This window comes from Haliaeetus leucocephalus, unplaced genomic scaffold (genome assembly GCF_000737465.1).
Source record: "Haliaeetus leucocephalus isolate CR32 unplaced genomic scaffold, Haliaeetus_leucocephalus-4.0 Scaffold76, whole genome shotgun sequence".
Lineage (NCBI taxonomy): Eukaryota > Metazoa > Chordata > Aves > Accipitriformes > Accipitridae > Haliaeetus > Haliaeetus leucocephalus.
The window spans coordinates 1,481,007-1,497,374 of NW_010972512.1; the positions used below are offsets into that span (position 1 = coordinate 1,481,007).

The 16,368-nt window shown below is 41.8% G+C and overlaps 1 protein-coding gene across 1 annotated transcript in view; it reads right to left on the reverse strand.

Annotated features, from left to right (window-relative positions):
• Positions 1-16,368, reverse strand: part of LOC104840818 (chromosome unknown open reading frame, human C14orf80) — a 77,316-nt gene that overhangs the window by 5,075 nt on the left and 55,873 nt on the right. The gene's annotated exons all lie outside the window — the stretch shown is intronic.

Sequence of the window (16,368 nt, forward strand, 5' to 3'; positions counted from 1 at the left end):
CTAAGGAGAAGCCAATGAACTAGTGTAGTTACAGATACGAGTATTGCATCTTAGATCACAGACTGAAAAGGGACTGAAGTGACAGACAGCCTGTGCTGCCCTTCCTGAGCCTGGCACAGTGCAAAGGGTTGCAGTGTGCACAGACACTGCGGCCAGATTCATACGCAGGAATACGCAAAGGAATAAGCACTAGAATAAACCAGATCTCTTCAACATCGGCTGGAGAGTGGGCAGAGACAGGTGGCCTCTAGTTCCTGACGTGGTGGAATTAAGCCAAGCGGGAAATCCATCAAATGTGGAAAGGATTTCCCATCTCCTCAGGGACAGCACCATGACTGATGCTCTGCTCCCAAAAATGTTCGGGCTGAGGTCTGATTGAGGAAAATGGCCAAGCCAAAACAGAAGAGGGTGGGCCCAGTCCAGAGTTGGAAAGGGGCACATCCAAGGAACAGGCTGAGCAGGCAGCTTCGCTCAGTCCCCACCATGGTGGATTAACTTATGCACTAATGTGCAGGAGAGACTTCAAGCCTGCAAACACCTACGCACATGATTAACTTCCCCAGCATTTCCTCATCCCTACAGTCTCTGAAATTTCTTCTAACCTAAGACACTACTGGCTGTCATTTTCATCCAGACAGCTATCTCCGCTATTTTCAGTCCTGGGTATCTTCTGGCTTTGAATAAATTTTATAGGGATGAGTTCTGCGGGCAAATCATAGAAAAGGTAATGTGTCACACATTTTAAATAAGCTGCCTTCCAGTTTCTTTGCATGTTCCACCGTTCTGAGGCCAGACAGTAATACCCAGATTCACCTCCTCTGGACATGTTCTAATTTGTCATGTGGACAGTCCTAGTCTTTCAGTTGCCCAACTGCTTAGATGACCTACACATTTAGCTCATTTGATCTCTCGTCAAAGAGGAGACCTTCCAGCCCTTCACAATTATTGCTGTGGTTTCCTCAGCTCCCTCACATTTGCCTGCACCTTGCTGGTAATGAGCTTCCCAGAGCTTTGTGTCTCATTCCACATGGCTCAGAAACATCCCCAAGAGGCTGATCTGTCTCAGTTTTAACAGCTCACTAATGAAAAGTGCAGTAAAAATGATGCACAAAATGGTTCTTTTTCTGCTAAAAAGCAAGCTGGATGTGAACTTATTTGGAGAGAATTTTACCAACATGCAAGACATCCCAAAGAGATGCTAAGACATCTAAATAACCACATCACGTTATTTAAATCATTTTCAGTACTGACCTAACAAAAGTGACAATCTTCCAAATGCTGGAAGTCAACATTTCAGCTTGTTAAAACTTCACATGGCAACCTGAAAGCCTCAGAAAGCAAGTGAATGCTCTGCCTCTCAGTTACATACTTGAAGGAAGCCTCTAGCTAGAGATGAAGTTTAAAATGCAGCAGCAATGAAAGGTCCAAACATCTATTTCGAGGAAGAGAGTGGGGGGAGGCATAGGAGCATTTCCATTTTATGATCTCATTGTTGCCAGCTTTGAGGAAGAAGCAGCAAACCAAATTGTTGGAGCTCCTTTTGAAGTGGATGATAAAGACCCGAATCATGTCATTATTTTTAAATCACAATCTCTTCGTATTACTCTAGGAGTTTTGCAGAAATGGCTATAATAACGGTATTGTTCAGGAAAACAAACTGCACAAGCCTAGAAATGGCACATTTGCTGTCTCCAGTCCTATCTGTCCACTCATTCTCTCTTGTATTTCTCTTATGAATAGGGAGAAGACCCCATATGCATATAGCATGAAATACAAATTATTCTTGCCATTCTGTACAGATACTACAAACCACAATGCCTGCCTTTGCTGGAAAACACAGTGCAGCCTGCTCCTTTGTGCTCCGAGTCACAAGAAACAAATAGAAAAATCTCAGATCTTGTCTTTTCAGGTTGGAGAGTGAAAGTAAATTAGGAAATATGAATGGATGCAATATCCAAGCCACTAAGTCATACTGCCTTGCTATCAGGGCATAACCACCCAACACCTTTCATAAACTCATCTGGTTGCTCTGAAAACACCAAACAGCGTTTGATTTGCAGAATTTTTTATTCCTAAAGGAAGCTCATTTTTGAGCTCTATTTTAAAGCTATCATGTCTGAGATGGCCCCCTGTACCTGGGGAGTTGAAAAATGTGAAGTGAAATATTACACACTTGGAAATGTATGATTAATGAGGGACCAGACTGCAGAAATAGAAAAGATCTGCCAGGTCAGCCAGTGCACTCACCTGCCTGGCTCTGAACAGCTCCCCAGCACATCACAGTATCGCAAGCATGGGTACTGAGAGGCATTCCCCAGGTTAGAGGAGCTGCCCAGAGCTCCCAGCCTCCATGTATACTGAGCAGACTCTCATTCAACAGACATGCATCAATTATAGATAAAGATCTATAAGTAAAAAATGAAAGCGGGATAAGCATGGAGATATTGGCATCGCTCAGAGACTGCCAGCATAGATGCCGCGCAGAAATCCTGACAGCTGAGCGCTGGAAACCAGGCACTGGAAATTAAGGCTAGTTTAGGAGTTTTCAGTTTCCAGACTGGAATCGAGATCATTCCAGGGGCTGAACCCTGCAAACGCTTGCCTTTAATCAGTACAAGCCCGAATAACACTTTATAAATGATCATTATTTATACCTTTTGCTGTCTTACAGTCTATATCTAGCGTTTATTCCACCACCACCTCTTCCCACCCCCCGAGAAAAACCTTGCAGAACTGCAATCCCAGCTGACAGTCTATCTGGGATACAGAAAACAGGATAGAGAAGGATTTGCAGACTACTTTTAAGAAAGCCCTCCTGGTCAGCACTGAAAAACCAGCACCAAGTACAAAAGGAAAGACAGCGAAAGGAAATAATAAGCAAAAGCATCAATAACATAGAAGGGGGAAAAGCAGAGTCCACTGTAAGCATAACAGAGAGATCTGGAAGTATTAAATAAAAGTGCAATACAATAAAAATAGTCACAGGGATCCCACAATTCCTACCCACAACCTCTTTGTGCTCCTATACAAGAATTTCCTGGCTATACAATACACATTCTGCACCTTGCTGCACACAGAGCAGCGCTGAAAAACATGCACTATGGTCTGTCTGTGAAAGAAGGTGCTCAGGCAGAGTTCATCTCAAACATCATTAGAGGTATCAAGAACTGAACAAGCCAACACCGTTGCTCTCCATGTTTGTCACCGTTTTCTGTACAGAACAGTTATGAATAACCCAAGTGTTTTGTGTGCTTGTGTGTCCCCAAAGGCATAAAGCTTTTTTCACGCATAAGCAGGGTGAGGGCTTTACACTTCTTTAACAATAAACAAATAATAATTTGGCTAAGGGGGGCAGTTACTTTTAACAAAAATGTTTGCTTTTTTTTTTTTTTTGAACAATCATGGCTAAGTGTATAACAAACGCTTTCCTTCCTTAGCTATAGACAGTGACCCATTCAGCCTCAGAGAAGCAGAGAAAGGCACCATTTCAAGGGACGCTGTGAATGCATAAGTAATGGAAAATCAAATCCTGCAGCTCCTGCTTCTGGGAAAAATTATGGAGCGGGGGGGAGAGGACCCTGCAGAGCCTATGAAGTTCAAACGTTTGCTGAACAGCACCTTCCAGGAAAATCAGACCCCCAACCTTCAGAAAAACATCTGAAGGCATTTGCTGCTTGTACAAAAAACCCCACAAGTTAAAGCAAAAGCAGTATCTGCAATCAGCTGTTCTGGAAACACTACAACACTGAGTAAGCAGGTGTTTTACTATAAAAAAAAAAAACCTACTCTAATTTCAAATTCATGTCTTATAGTAACTTGCCCAAATGTAATTTCAAACCTCTAAGAAAGTTATAGAGTTAGTACTGCAGTTCTATAAAACTTGTCTTATTGAATCAAGCTTCTTTGCTGTAAGCTTTCAAGGTTTTTAATTTTCTGCAGCAATTTCTACACACTGAAGAGTAACCAGTTAAAAACGCTGGAAACCATCATTTTCTGTTGTAATAGCTGAACACTTCCCACACTGTCCTGCCTAAATGAGGTTTCTTTCTTCTTGTGAGATCCTTGATTGTACACAAAGAGACTTGATGTTCTTCTGAAATAGCCTATTTAATACCAATGCTCATGCATTTATGGATTTAAAGTCATAATAAACTGTTTGATTAGTCTAACCTACCACAAAGCACAGGCTACAGTATCTCACCGAGTAATTTCTGCAATGTTCTACTACATTTTGGTAAGTTACAGGATCTCTTCTATAAGAGAGAAACACTACAACTGTTGTTTTTTAAACACAGGCTCCAGCAGATCAAGAAACTACCTTATCACTGTGTTATCTCAGCAGTGAAATACATTTATGGCCAAAAATATGCCCCTTTTCAGTGAGTTCCGCCTCAGGCACTGGGTCTTCTTATACCATCTTTCTCCTAATGTCTAATACCCTCAAAACTCCACTTCTGCCTAAGAACTTGCAGAACATGATCCAGCTATAACTTTGCCTTGGTTAAAGTACAATTTTCTCACCTGTCAAAAAGACAGAGCAAATAATTCCTTTATTACCCTTCCTTTAATCCTTTCCAACCTTTCAACCATTTTCCAGTCATGATGGTGGTGTAAGTGGGGCCAACACATTTCATTAAGCTCTGAATTGTGATCTATATCTTATCTGTCATTTAATGATGAGTAGCAGATACCAACACTTAGTTGCCAGTAACCTAACAACTTTTCCATGACCCATTACCATTGCCTTCTATTTTACAAAATGGAAAGGTTTGCACATATCCAAAACCTGATGCTGTAGGCAGATCAAACTGGTTCGAGGTACATGCATGGGTATTTCTTACTAAACCCAAACCCCAGCAACAGTAAGAAACTCAAATAATTTCTTTTGGCTTAACAATAATTATAGCAGCTGAAGCAAAATTTCACCTTATTATAATTACTAATTTCTAACACTCGTTATTAGTTCAGGAAGAAGAAAAATCTTAGGCCTTTGGAATTGGTGGCGAGTAAATGAAAGGGGTGATCCCAAAGTAATATTAATGGGGGCATTATTTGTACCATAAACTATGAAGACATTTTAGAAGGGTTGTAAAGCTGAGCTATAGCAACTGACAGAAGATGTAATTATACAAGCAGCTGCATTCCAAATTTTGCCCGGATTTGCAATTTCCTGCAATTAGAGAGGAATGTATGCATCTCCATCTTATGCATTTTAAGCAAGACATTCACTATTCAAAATGCTAGCTCCCAGGCACACCTATTGTCATTCCAAAACAAATTGACAAGGAAGCCACAGAGAGGAAATGTACCTATTTTATCCAGGAATAGAAGGCCATCTTTTAACCGGGGGAGTCCTCTGAGAAGAAACTAAAAATATAGTTTTAATACCAGGAATGCACATAGCTGCATCCAACAAGAACAGCTACCATGGTCTGGCAGGGCACTGCTGCTCTGTGCTTCCTTTTATTATACTTTGAATACTGCAAAGCCCTTCGTAAGCCTTCAGATCGACACCCATGCTGTTCTCCAATGGAAAGCTTTTAGATAGTGAGGAAGCACAGTAATGGAAAGTTAGGAGTTAATAAAGCATTTGAATGAGAATTTCATAAAGAGGAGTGATCTGATCTTGTCTGAATGGATAGCGTTTTTTTGTTGGGGTTTTTTTTTTTGCTTTGGGTGTTTTTTTGTTTGTTTGGTTGGGGGTTTTTTACAATAATCAAATGGGTCTGTGTTTAGACTCATGTATCTAAATACCACATTAATAGGAGTCAGAAAAGTCAGTCTAGCTTAAGATAAATGAAAAGGATATAGGATGAATAAAACAGGAAAAGAGCAACATTAAGATTTTTCAGGGTCTTTACTAGAAAAATGCAAAGTTTACCTCCAAATATCAATACGAAACACAAAAGCACATGACTGATAAAAGCATTGCCTGTTTGCTGAGTCTACAAATATCTATCACACAGGCAAAGCAAAAGAGAGATTAATCCTCTTAGGCCTACAAGCACTGAACTCTGTGACTACTGTGCAGTGAGCCCATGTGAGCAGACATCCTTACCATAAGGGCTTCACCCAGCTCTCCTCCTGCAACGGAGTTGCACAGGATCCTACCCATGAAGAGATACACAGAGGCAGTTGCTTCAAAGACAGCTTTTGGGTTGGATTACTAAAGGACATACCTGAGGCAAACAGCCCAGAACGAAGGTAGCTATGCTGAAAGCCTCATGAGATACATCCCTCTTCCGCAAAGGTACAAAAAAGTTTTCTGTTGTATGTATGTATATGAGTTTTTGGCATGAGTAATTTGCTTTTCCAGCGGTTAACTTTTGAGGAGAACAACTGAACTCAAAAAAGAAAAAAAAATAGATGGGAGTCAAACATTTGATGTGATTATTCTATTGCAGCAACTCTGTGGGCAGAGCCAGCCAGGGACAAGTCTTAAAATAATAAATGATCTTCAAAGAAATCAGCAATTTCTGCATCACCTCTGTTCAGCTAAGAGGACACCAGTGATGCCAGCACAACAAAAGCAGACATGAAGCATCAGCACAAGCATACAACAAGATGGCCAGAATCACCGTGCTCTGGAACCAGGAGCGCATCTAAACCTCTTCAGCTACTTCCCAAGAAGATACGCAAGCCCACCACCCAGTACAGTCCCGCTGCTCTCCGGAATGTGGGACAGCTCCAGGCAGGAGCATCAGAATTGCAGATTCTTTACCATTGACTACAAAGAGACACAGTTCAGGCTTGTGAAAGTCCCATATGCTACACAATTCTGAATGCACACCACAGGGAATAAGAGATAAACACCTATTTCCTTCTCCAAATTATAAATCTTCAGCATTTTACAGAAAAAAAAAATTCCATTCTAACAGCCCAGCCTTTTATAATGCATTTCTTTGTAACTAGTTTTATCTCTAGACTTTTCAAAATCCTTGAATTAATTAGAAGATCACACAAATTAATGTAGTAATAGGCACATACTGAAAATATACGATATAAAAACCAGAGTATGTCAGTGTAAGTAATTTAGACACTTGCAAAAAGGCTGCAGTGCTACTTTGAAAAAGACCCTGACAACTACAAATTACAAAGGAAGGCAACAGACAAGTATTGCTTCATATAATAAATTGCTCACTTATTTTTCAATTTGTTCTTCCCAACTTTTATCTTGGGCAGCAGAGACAAACACTGATGATATGAGATATCATCTCAGATCTAAGTGACTTGCAGAGGCTTGGAGGGCCCCACTTTGTTTTAAGCAGAGCTTTATCACTGTGCAACATGAAAGTCGCCACTTGATAAACAGAGTGCTGCTTGTGACTTGCACTTCTCTATATTATCCTGCTTTGGAAGAACAGGATGTGAAACAAATTCAAGGAATGTAGTCCCTGTACATACAGCCAAAAAAAATGAATGTTTATACAAACCACTTCTAAAATACACAAATTAGAGGAAGGTATTACCACCTAGTCATACAAATTTTCAGAAAAGGGTCCTTCTTATGCAAAAATTATAAGGAGAAAAGAAAAAAAACAAACCCAAACAAACAAACAAAAAACCAAAACCCCATGACTTCTAGGGAGTTTCTTAATGCCTAAACCGGTTTGGTTTTCAGTTAGAGAATACTCCCTTGTGCCATCCAGGGCCTTTGCATCGACCACTGCAGAACCTCCACCAGCACTGCAGCTCTTCTCTCTGCTTTTGGCGGAGGCAGGACCAGTGCATCCAGAGCACACCAGCAACCCAGCCTATGGTATGAGGTAAATGAACTTTAAGTCCCAGGTGGGGATTTGCCTACATAAAACATTTTCAGAATTTCAGTTAAAAAGCAGACATTTTCTAAAGCCACTACTCTTAAAATGCATCCAGCAGTTTCTCTTATTAGGTCACAGTTTTGGTGGCGAGTAGCAGCTGTAGGTGGATGTGAAGCTGCTTGAATGGCCATCGTGACTCTTGCAGCAGTCAAAGGCTGGGCCCTACAGCTAGCCTGCAAAGGAAAAATTCAAACAGCTCTCAGCGTTTTGAGAGAGCTGATAAGATGAAGAGTTAAAAGTAGTGCGTTCTGAGCTCAGAAGTGTACTAAAGCTTTATTTAGATACATTTCTGGCTGGCAAGAAGAGATGTGACAATATTAAATAAGAGATTTGCTTTTATGTCAGCTCTTCTACAAGCACAAGGGACAAAGACACAGACATGAGCTGGATACTTTTTTCTCTTATGATCAAGTACCCTCAATTTCAGGGCAGAAGACTGAGAGAACAAGGCCAAGGTTTTAAGAAAAAAGGAAACTTAAAGTTAAGCTTTGAATCCATGAATGCAAACAGTCCTTCTAAAAGCACCTCTATCAACTCACCTAAAAACCAAGCGGTACTGCAAAGTATGCAATGCTTGTAACTCCTGCTGGCAAAGGAGGAACCCCTCCCAACAGTCTGCCCGGAGCTGTAAAGCAAGCCAGATACCTCCTAGAAGTTACTGCCCCCAAAACCCACTCTGAAAGGTTCGGTAAAACACACTAACAGTGTTTCAGGTAGAGCTGCTCTAAAATACAGCCACTGGCTATGGTGTTTAATATAGCCTCTGTCAGCCAGAATTAGTTATGTCCCCAAGATATTGCCCTTGTGGAGGACAACATTTGTTGCAGTGGCTCACCACTTGCAAGAGAGTCTTGAAATCCAGCAACCTTGTGGTCACAGGTACCTCAAATCCCACCTACCTATCAGCCTCCAAGTTTTTCACATGCAAAAGAGAAAAGTGGTGCTGGGACCTGCGATCTTATGTACACCTTGCGCATCTGAGCCCTACAGGCGTTCCTAGTCTTCGTCCATGTTTTATTGTGTGTTTTAACTGTGAGAACGTAAGTACTACACTTACTTCTTAAAAATGTACTAAAACGTTTACAGTGGCTACAAAACATGTTCTCTCATTGGAATGGGGTTTTTTACAGTTTATTGTTAAATAAAGCTCATCTAAAATTTATTGGAGTATAATTCTTCAGCTGCATTTATTACATGTTTGATTGCCTTGGTCGGTATCCAACATCTTGGCAAATAATACAAGTAAAATATTAACACTGGCTATTGATTATACTTTAACTGATACTGTCACCTGAGCAAACATTCTGCATTTCAGGAAAGAAAGGAAAACAGCACCTTTTGGGAAGCAAGAAAAACTTTCACCCACACTTACTTCAAACCCCAGTTCTGCAAACAAAACAGGAGACAGCATTCAAGTTTTTAATGTTTCTCTCTTCCCTAAGGACCTGGAGTCTTTTAGAATATATAAGCCCCATCAAAAATGTCAGCCTGGGTAATTTATTTTCAGTTACAGTTTTTGTGTGTGTTTGAAATTGGTTTGCTGATTTAGCAACTGGTACTGAGTCTGTCTCTCACACAGTTCAGCATTCATTCAGCAAACTGCACAGCAAGTCGCATCTGCAAATGAAGAATAAATACTTATCTTTTCCATCTCTTTGTATGCTGCAAGCTTAACATTGACTATTCAAGTCTGACCAACCTGCACAGGATTCTCAGAAGTGAGCAGGATTCTTTCGAAAATCTCCCAGTTCTGCTTATCTGCAGTAACTTCCCACGTGCATGCCAGTCTTAAACTGAGCTAACCAAGGGCTTCAGGTCTAATGCAAATGTTAGATTCTGCTGTTAAGAACCAATGCACCGAGATGGCTTCTGTCCTCCTTCCAACACAAGAGAGAGCACACTGCTCTCCAGGAACAATCACTTGGATCTCCACTGTAGTCTCCACAGGCACTTACCAGAAGCAAGCAGGCTCCGATCTCCTGCTAGGAATATTGGTGAGTGACAAATAAACTAATGCAAGAAAATACATGAACAAAAAGTGAATACAAACATTAGGATCTTACTTCCTACTGTTTACAGCAGATCTGTGCTTTCTAATAACCTAAATCTGCTAATACCATGGCAATTCCATCAGCAGCAAATTTAATCCTACATTTAACTAAAGAACTACACAGAAAAGCCATTAGCCTTGTCCCTCCTTGCCATCCTCCTGTCCACGTCCTCCATCGCTCCCTTTGATGGATGTTTCTGTTGATCTCTCTAGGTTTCATCCCCCTATCCAGGCATCTGGGCCCAGCCAACCGTGCATTTCCAAAAGCTGCTCTTGTGGCCTTGCTAGTTCTTCAATTTCTTTTTGCATGAAAAGCTCCACTGACAGCTGCTCGGTGCTCCAGATGGAGGTTTGCAAATACAAAGTGGAACACAGAAACGCTCTGGGACCGGGGAAGGGGGCAGGGGAAGGGAATGTGCTGACTGAGGAAATACGCCGGCACTGAACTATTCCCTACCACTCCTCCACTTCCTGCACCCCAGACAGCCTGGATAATTAACTACTCACTACAGGAACATCTTCATATTAGCAGAAAGCCCTGAGAACCAGAATAAACAGCAGAAACAGTAATGATGCAATGCGAACAGTTTGCTTTAAAAAAAAAAAAAAAGAGCTTCTGACAAGCCTTCAGAGAGTTCTTCGGTGAGAGCTCAGCTGTCTCTTTGCCACAAGTGCCGGGTTTAAGGCAGCAGAAACACAACCCAGCCCTGCATGGGTGCAGGAGGGAACACAGCACACCAGGACCCAGCTCAACCCCCACCAGCACTCCTCACCATTCACACAGTGGAGAAAATAACGAGACGTTTTATTTCCCTCACCCATATACATGCATTGCACATGCCTTTATTTTCACGCAGGTTAGCCACACACAGCACAGCCACCAAGCACCAGCAGTCCCTGCTAGGGTACCCACAACTCCCCATGGCCCCCCTTAAATTCATTATGAGGCACAGAGAAAAACTTCAGAAGTGTACTTGTTTGAGTAGGTAAAACTCAACTCGATCTCGGTAAGGAAAACAAAAAAAAACAACCAAAACCAGAAGGATGTAGGGCTATGTTTCAGCATCAGCCTCTGGAGCTGCTTCCCTATTTCAAATAGTGAAGCCTTAAATCAAGGTGCATCAAAAACCATTCAGTCTTAAAAAGCCATCACCCCTTGTCTTATCACTACATGCCCTTGTAAAAAGTCCCTCTCCAGCTTTCTTCTAGGCCCCCTTTAGGTAATGGAAGGCTCCTATAAGGTTTCCCCGGAGCCTTCTCTTCTCCAGGCTGAACAACCCCGACTGTCTCAGCCTGTCCTTATAGGAGAGGTGCTCCAGCCCTCTGATCATCTTTGTGGCCCCCCTCTGGACTTGCTCCAACAGGTCCATGTCCTTCTTACATTGGGGGCCCCAGAGCTGAACACAGTACTGCAGGTGGGGTCTCATGAGAGTGGAGTAGAGGGGGAGAATCACCTCCTTTGACCTGCTGGTTATGCTTCTTTTGATGCAGGCCAGGATACGTTTGGCTTTCTGGGCTGCAAACACACATTGCCAGGTCATGTTGAGCTTCTCGTCAACCAACACCACCAAGTCCTTCTCCACAGGGCTGCTCTCAAGCCACTCATCGCCCAGCCTGTATTTGTGCTTGGGATTGCCCCAACCCACGTGCTTCATGAGATTCACACGGGCCCACCTCTCAAGCTTGTCAGGGTTCTTCTGGATGGCATCCCTTCCCTCTGGCGTGTCGACCGCACCACACAGCTTACAGCTTGGTGTCGTTGGCAAATTTGCCGAGGGTGCACTCAATCCCACTGGCCATGCCACCGACAAAGGTGTTAAGCAGCGCCGGTCCCAATACTGACTCCTGAGGAACGCCACTCATCACTGGTCTCCACTTGGACGTTGAGCCATTGACCACAACTCTTTCAGTGTGACCATCCAGCCAATTCCCTATCCACCAAGTGGTCCATCCGTCAAATCCATGTCTCTCCAATTTAGAGACAAGGATGTCATGTGGGACAGTATCAAACAGTTTGCACAAGTCCAGGTAGATGACGTCAGCTGCTCTTCCCTTATCCACCAACACTGTAACCCCATTGTAAAAGGCCACCAAATTTGCCAGGCATGATTTGCCCTATCAAGGCTGCAGGTGAAACAGTTTGGGAAGGTTAGGGGTTACTGAATGGAAGGGGAGGTGACCGATCAGGAGAAAAATACAGAAAAAAGACAAAACGCAGGTTTCAGCGTGCTCTTCCACTGTCATTAAGGAGGTCTGATGTGGGCCAGGGATTACAACCTCTTAAAGGCTCAACTGTGGGTAGTCAGGCACAACATGAGCCAAGCATGCAAGTACAGCCACCAGTATTTCTGGAGAGGACTCTAGTGTGAAAAGAGCATATTCAAGCTCAGATCAACGGCTCTAAGTCTTTCTGGGCCATGCTTCGAGCTGTATGCATGAGCAAGCTCCATCCCGTCATATCGCCATCTCAAAGGAGTCTGGCTTGCTTTTAAATATTACTGAACACAGAGGATCCCAAGATACAATAGCCCAAGTTTCAACAACAGCTCAGTATGGTGTGAGCATTTATGTAATTAAAACTGAAACGATCACAATTTGGAGTCAAATACTCTGCATTCCAGCTTGTGGATGCCAAATGCTTAACACAGACTGAAATCAAATCCCCCTCTCAAATACAGGAGTAGATAACATGAAATATTCAGAAAGGAAAAAGCAAACAAACAAGTTCTCTTCTGGAATTAGGAGATTTCATCTTTTACAGTTAAGTTTGTTTCTAAGAAGAGAAACATTTTTAAAGCTTAAGCATTTCACTCAACTTTTTGATCACTTACAAATCCCCAAAATGTCACCAAAGAAATGATGATTATTTGCCCAGTACTGCATGGAAAAGAACAAAGCTAACAGAAAGAAAGCCCCATATTTACATCACACCTCTGTCATATGCCTTTCTCCTCCAAGATACTGAACACGTTGCTGCCTAGAGATGGATACAAGTTAAAATGTCATATAAATTAGGGTTTCACAAATCACCCAAATCCCATGGCAACATTCAGATGTCTTCTAGTGAATGTCCCTGAAAGGGGAAATGGTTTCAGGGTCATTCCAAACACATAACCAAAGAGTGAGATGGGGGCAGGCAGAAACAAACAAAAGAAAATAAAGAAACAAACAAGAAATGAAAGAAAATAAGAAAAATAAGTTCCTTAATTTTAGAAGTTTTAACATCAATAGTTTTAACTACCAGAATCACAGCGTGCAAACGATTAAACTTGCAACAAATAGACACATTGCCCCTGAAAACACATCGTGAATAATAAGCAGTTGTGTTTAGTGGTGCAAACCAAACATTGCTACCTGGCGTAGCAATGACTTTAACACACATGAACTACCTCTACATAGTCCAAAATAAATCAATCAATCACAGGCTTGCATAAGTGAAAGAGACATCAACGGGTTTTCAAGCCCAATCTACAGCCTTAGAGCAGGTTAAACTCCTCTTCAGCCATCCCTGACAGATACTTGCATAACCTGGTTTGTGCAGGGTCTAAGAATGGAGACTTCACAGCTCACCAGACAACCTACTCCAACATTTCTCTGCCCCGGGCATTAGGAATTTTTTTCCTTAGTACCTAATTAGAATCTCTGTGTTGTGATTTACACACATTCTTGTCCCATTCACTGAGGACGTGGGGGGGGGGGGGGAATCTTTCCTCCACAGAAAATTTCTTCATATTCAAAGAATCATATACGTCACCTTAGTCTTTCCATTTTTAACATGAAGACCTTCAAAGACCTTACGTTCCAGACTTACGATGATTTTCATTTTCCTCTTCTGGACTCTTCCCAATTTCTCTCCTGAGTTGTGATGCTCAAAACTAGATGTAAAGAAAGAGCAACTGTACCTTGTTATATCAAAGCTCCATCTAACCCAGCACTGTCTCCAATAGGAAATAGCTAGGGAATAAGTTTAGGACTAGACAAATATGTAACAATAGCTCACTGGAAGATACAACTTGTAAACTCCAGTAGTTTGCGGCTGAAGGACTTTCGCAACCAGAGAATACTTTCCATATTTCTTGCTTAATTATTTTTTCTTCATTAATTTGTCCAGCAATTCCCTCTAGGTTCACCCATCATAAAAACCAAGGAGCATCAGAACAACAGTAAAAAAAATGTTTCCTCCTGCTCCAGCACGATACCCCTCTTCATTCTCTCCTCTTCGAGTGCAAGGAGCCCTAGCCTAAGTAAATTTCCTCACAGAGAAACCCTTTCACAACTTGGGTCATCATCACTTATCGCTTCCCCTCCTTGTGACTTTTCAGCTCAACCACAACTTTTTTTTTTTTTTTTTTTTTTTTTTGTGTTAAGACTGGGACCAAAACTGCACACGGCATTCAAGGAATGGATGGGAATATTTTAAGTTTTGCTTTCTTCCACTTTCCTAACAATTCTTAGGATTCAATGTACTATTTCTGACCACTGACATTTCCACAGAACCATTGTTATGACGCCAAGAGCTCGTTCACATGCCATGACAGTCAGATCAGAAAAAAACACATGTAAAATTATGATTCACCCTTCAGGTGGATTTTGTTAGATTCATCTCCATGCAATTTTATCTGACATTTTCCCACTTCGCTACTCACTACAAGCACCTTCAACAAGCCTTTGCTGTTGTCCTTCACATGCTCTCAGGGATTTAGTCTCATCTCTCAACTTGGGCACCTCGCTATGCACCTCCTTTCCCAGCGCAGTTATACACATGCTGAGCAGCATGGGCCTGTGAGGCTCCACCGGTGACCACCTCCGCAAACCGATCACAGCTGCCTCCTCTCTGCTTCCTGCTCTGCTGTTTGCTCAAGGATAAGAGGAACGACAGCCACGTGGGCAGTTTATTTGTGTTGAGAATCTTTTCAGGGACTTTATCAAGTGCCATTTTTAAATGCAATCAAACAACGCGGATCCAACCTCCCTTGCTCACATGCTCACTGGTCCCTTCAAAGAGCTCCAACAGATTTTACAGTCATGATTCCTCTGTGCAAAAACTATGCTGTCTGTTCCCCACTATGTCACGTTTAATCATGTGCCCTCAATTCTGTTCTTCAGAACAGTTTCTACTCAGTTGCCTGGCACAGACATCAGGCCTGCTGGTAACAACAGACATAATTACTCTGTGGATTAGCACTTTTTTTGTGTAGTACAAGGTAGTGGGCATAAGAGCTATAATAAACTGTACTATCCCTCAGACAGGCATGCTTGTGAAAGCCAAGAGAATTTCCAGATGTCTCAGTATCGCAAGATACAAAGTTAGAGATAATGACCACTTTAGCTACTGCTATATCTTCTCTTTGTTTGATTAAAAAAAAAATACAGAAGGAAAGATTTGATAAGCTTATTTCTCCAAGGAAAAGACTGAAGGGGGCAGAAACATACAATTGATAGAGGAGCCTGCATTCAGCCAGCATCCTGATTGTGGGGAAAAAAAGGCAGACTACGGGCAGAAAGCATCACATAAGCAGCAACACTATTCAAAGGAAGGGTTGATATAAAGAGGATTGATGGAGAGTCATCTGACCTCCGGCATTCCAAAAAATGCTGTCATGTAGAGTTACAAAACAATTCTGTTCCAGGGCATGTAGAAGAGGCAGCATTTGTGATAAACCATCCTTTTAACAACACACTTAAGATGCACTCCATTTGTTACGCACAGTCATAAACTCATATGACATTCACTGCATCTCAGAAACACTGGAACTTGACCAACCATCATTCAAATCCAATCAGTGCATCTATTTCAAAGTACAATGAAGAATTAATCGGTTAATCTTTTTGGACTTCATTTCCAAATTTAAACATAAAAAAAATTAAGTGTGATTATTATATAATATTTAACAGCATATATATTGTTACATGTAAGAGGAATCAGAGCATATCTTGCTTTGGAAATCATGCATTGGAAATTTTCTTTTTAGAATTCAAAGTCTGAGTTGTCCTGCAAGTGATGTCATAAAAAGCAGCCAAATCTGATGACACTAGAGACCTGCCTAGTCGAGGGCCCCATTACTGACAGTGATCGACAGCAAGTGCCTAGAGAAGACTGTAAGACAAAGGCAAATATATGGAGATACTTCCCCAGAATATTCTCCCAGTCTGCAACAATTTGTACTCCTGCAAATTCCTAAGTTTGTAAAACATATCTGTATATTTGACAGTCTTTGATGGATTTCATCTTCCAAGAATGTGTCCAACAGATTTTGAATCTATGTACACTGCTTATTTGGACAGTGCCCTGTGGGAAGAAGTTCTGTACTCTGTGTGAAGCAGCAGCTCCTTGTGCCTGTCTCCATTCAACTGATCCTGATTAGTTCCTTGTCCTTACAGTGGAAGAGAGCAATTAGCTCTCCACACACTTTTTCCATGCCAGACCCTTTTGAACTCTTGGGCAAATACCTCTTGATCTGACAACCTGCCACTTTTCATTTTGTCAGCTGATCTATA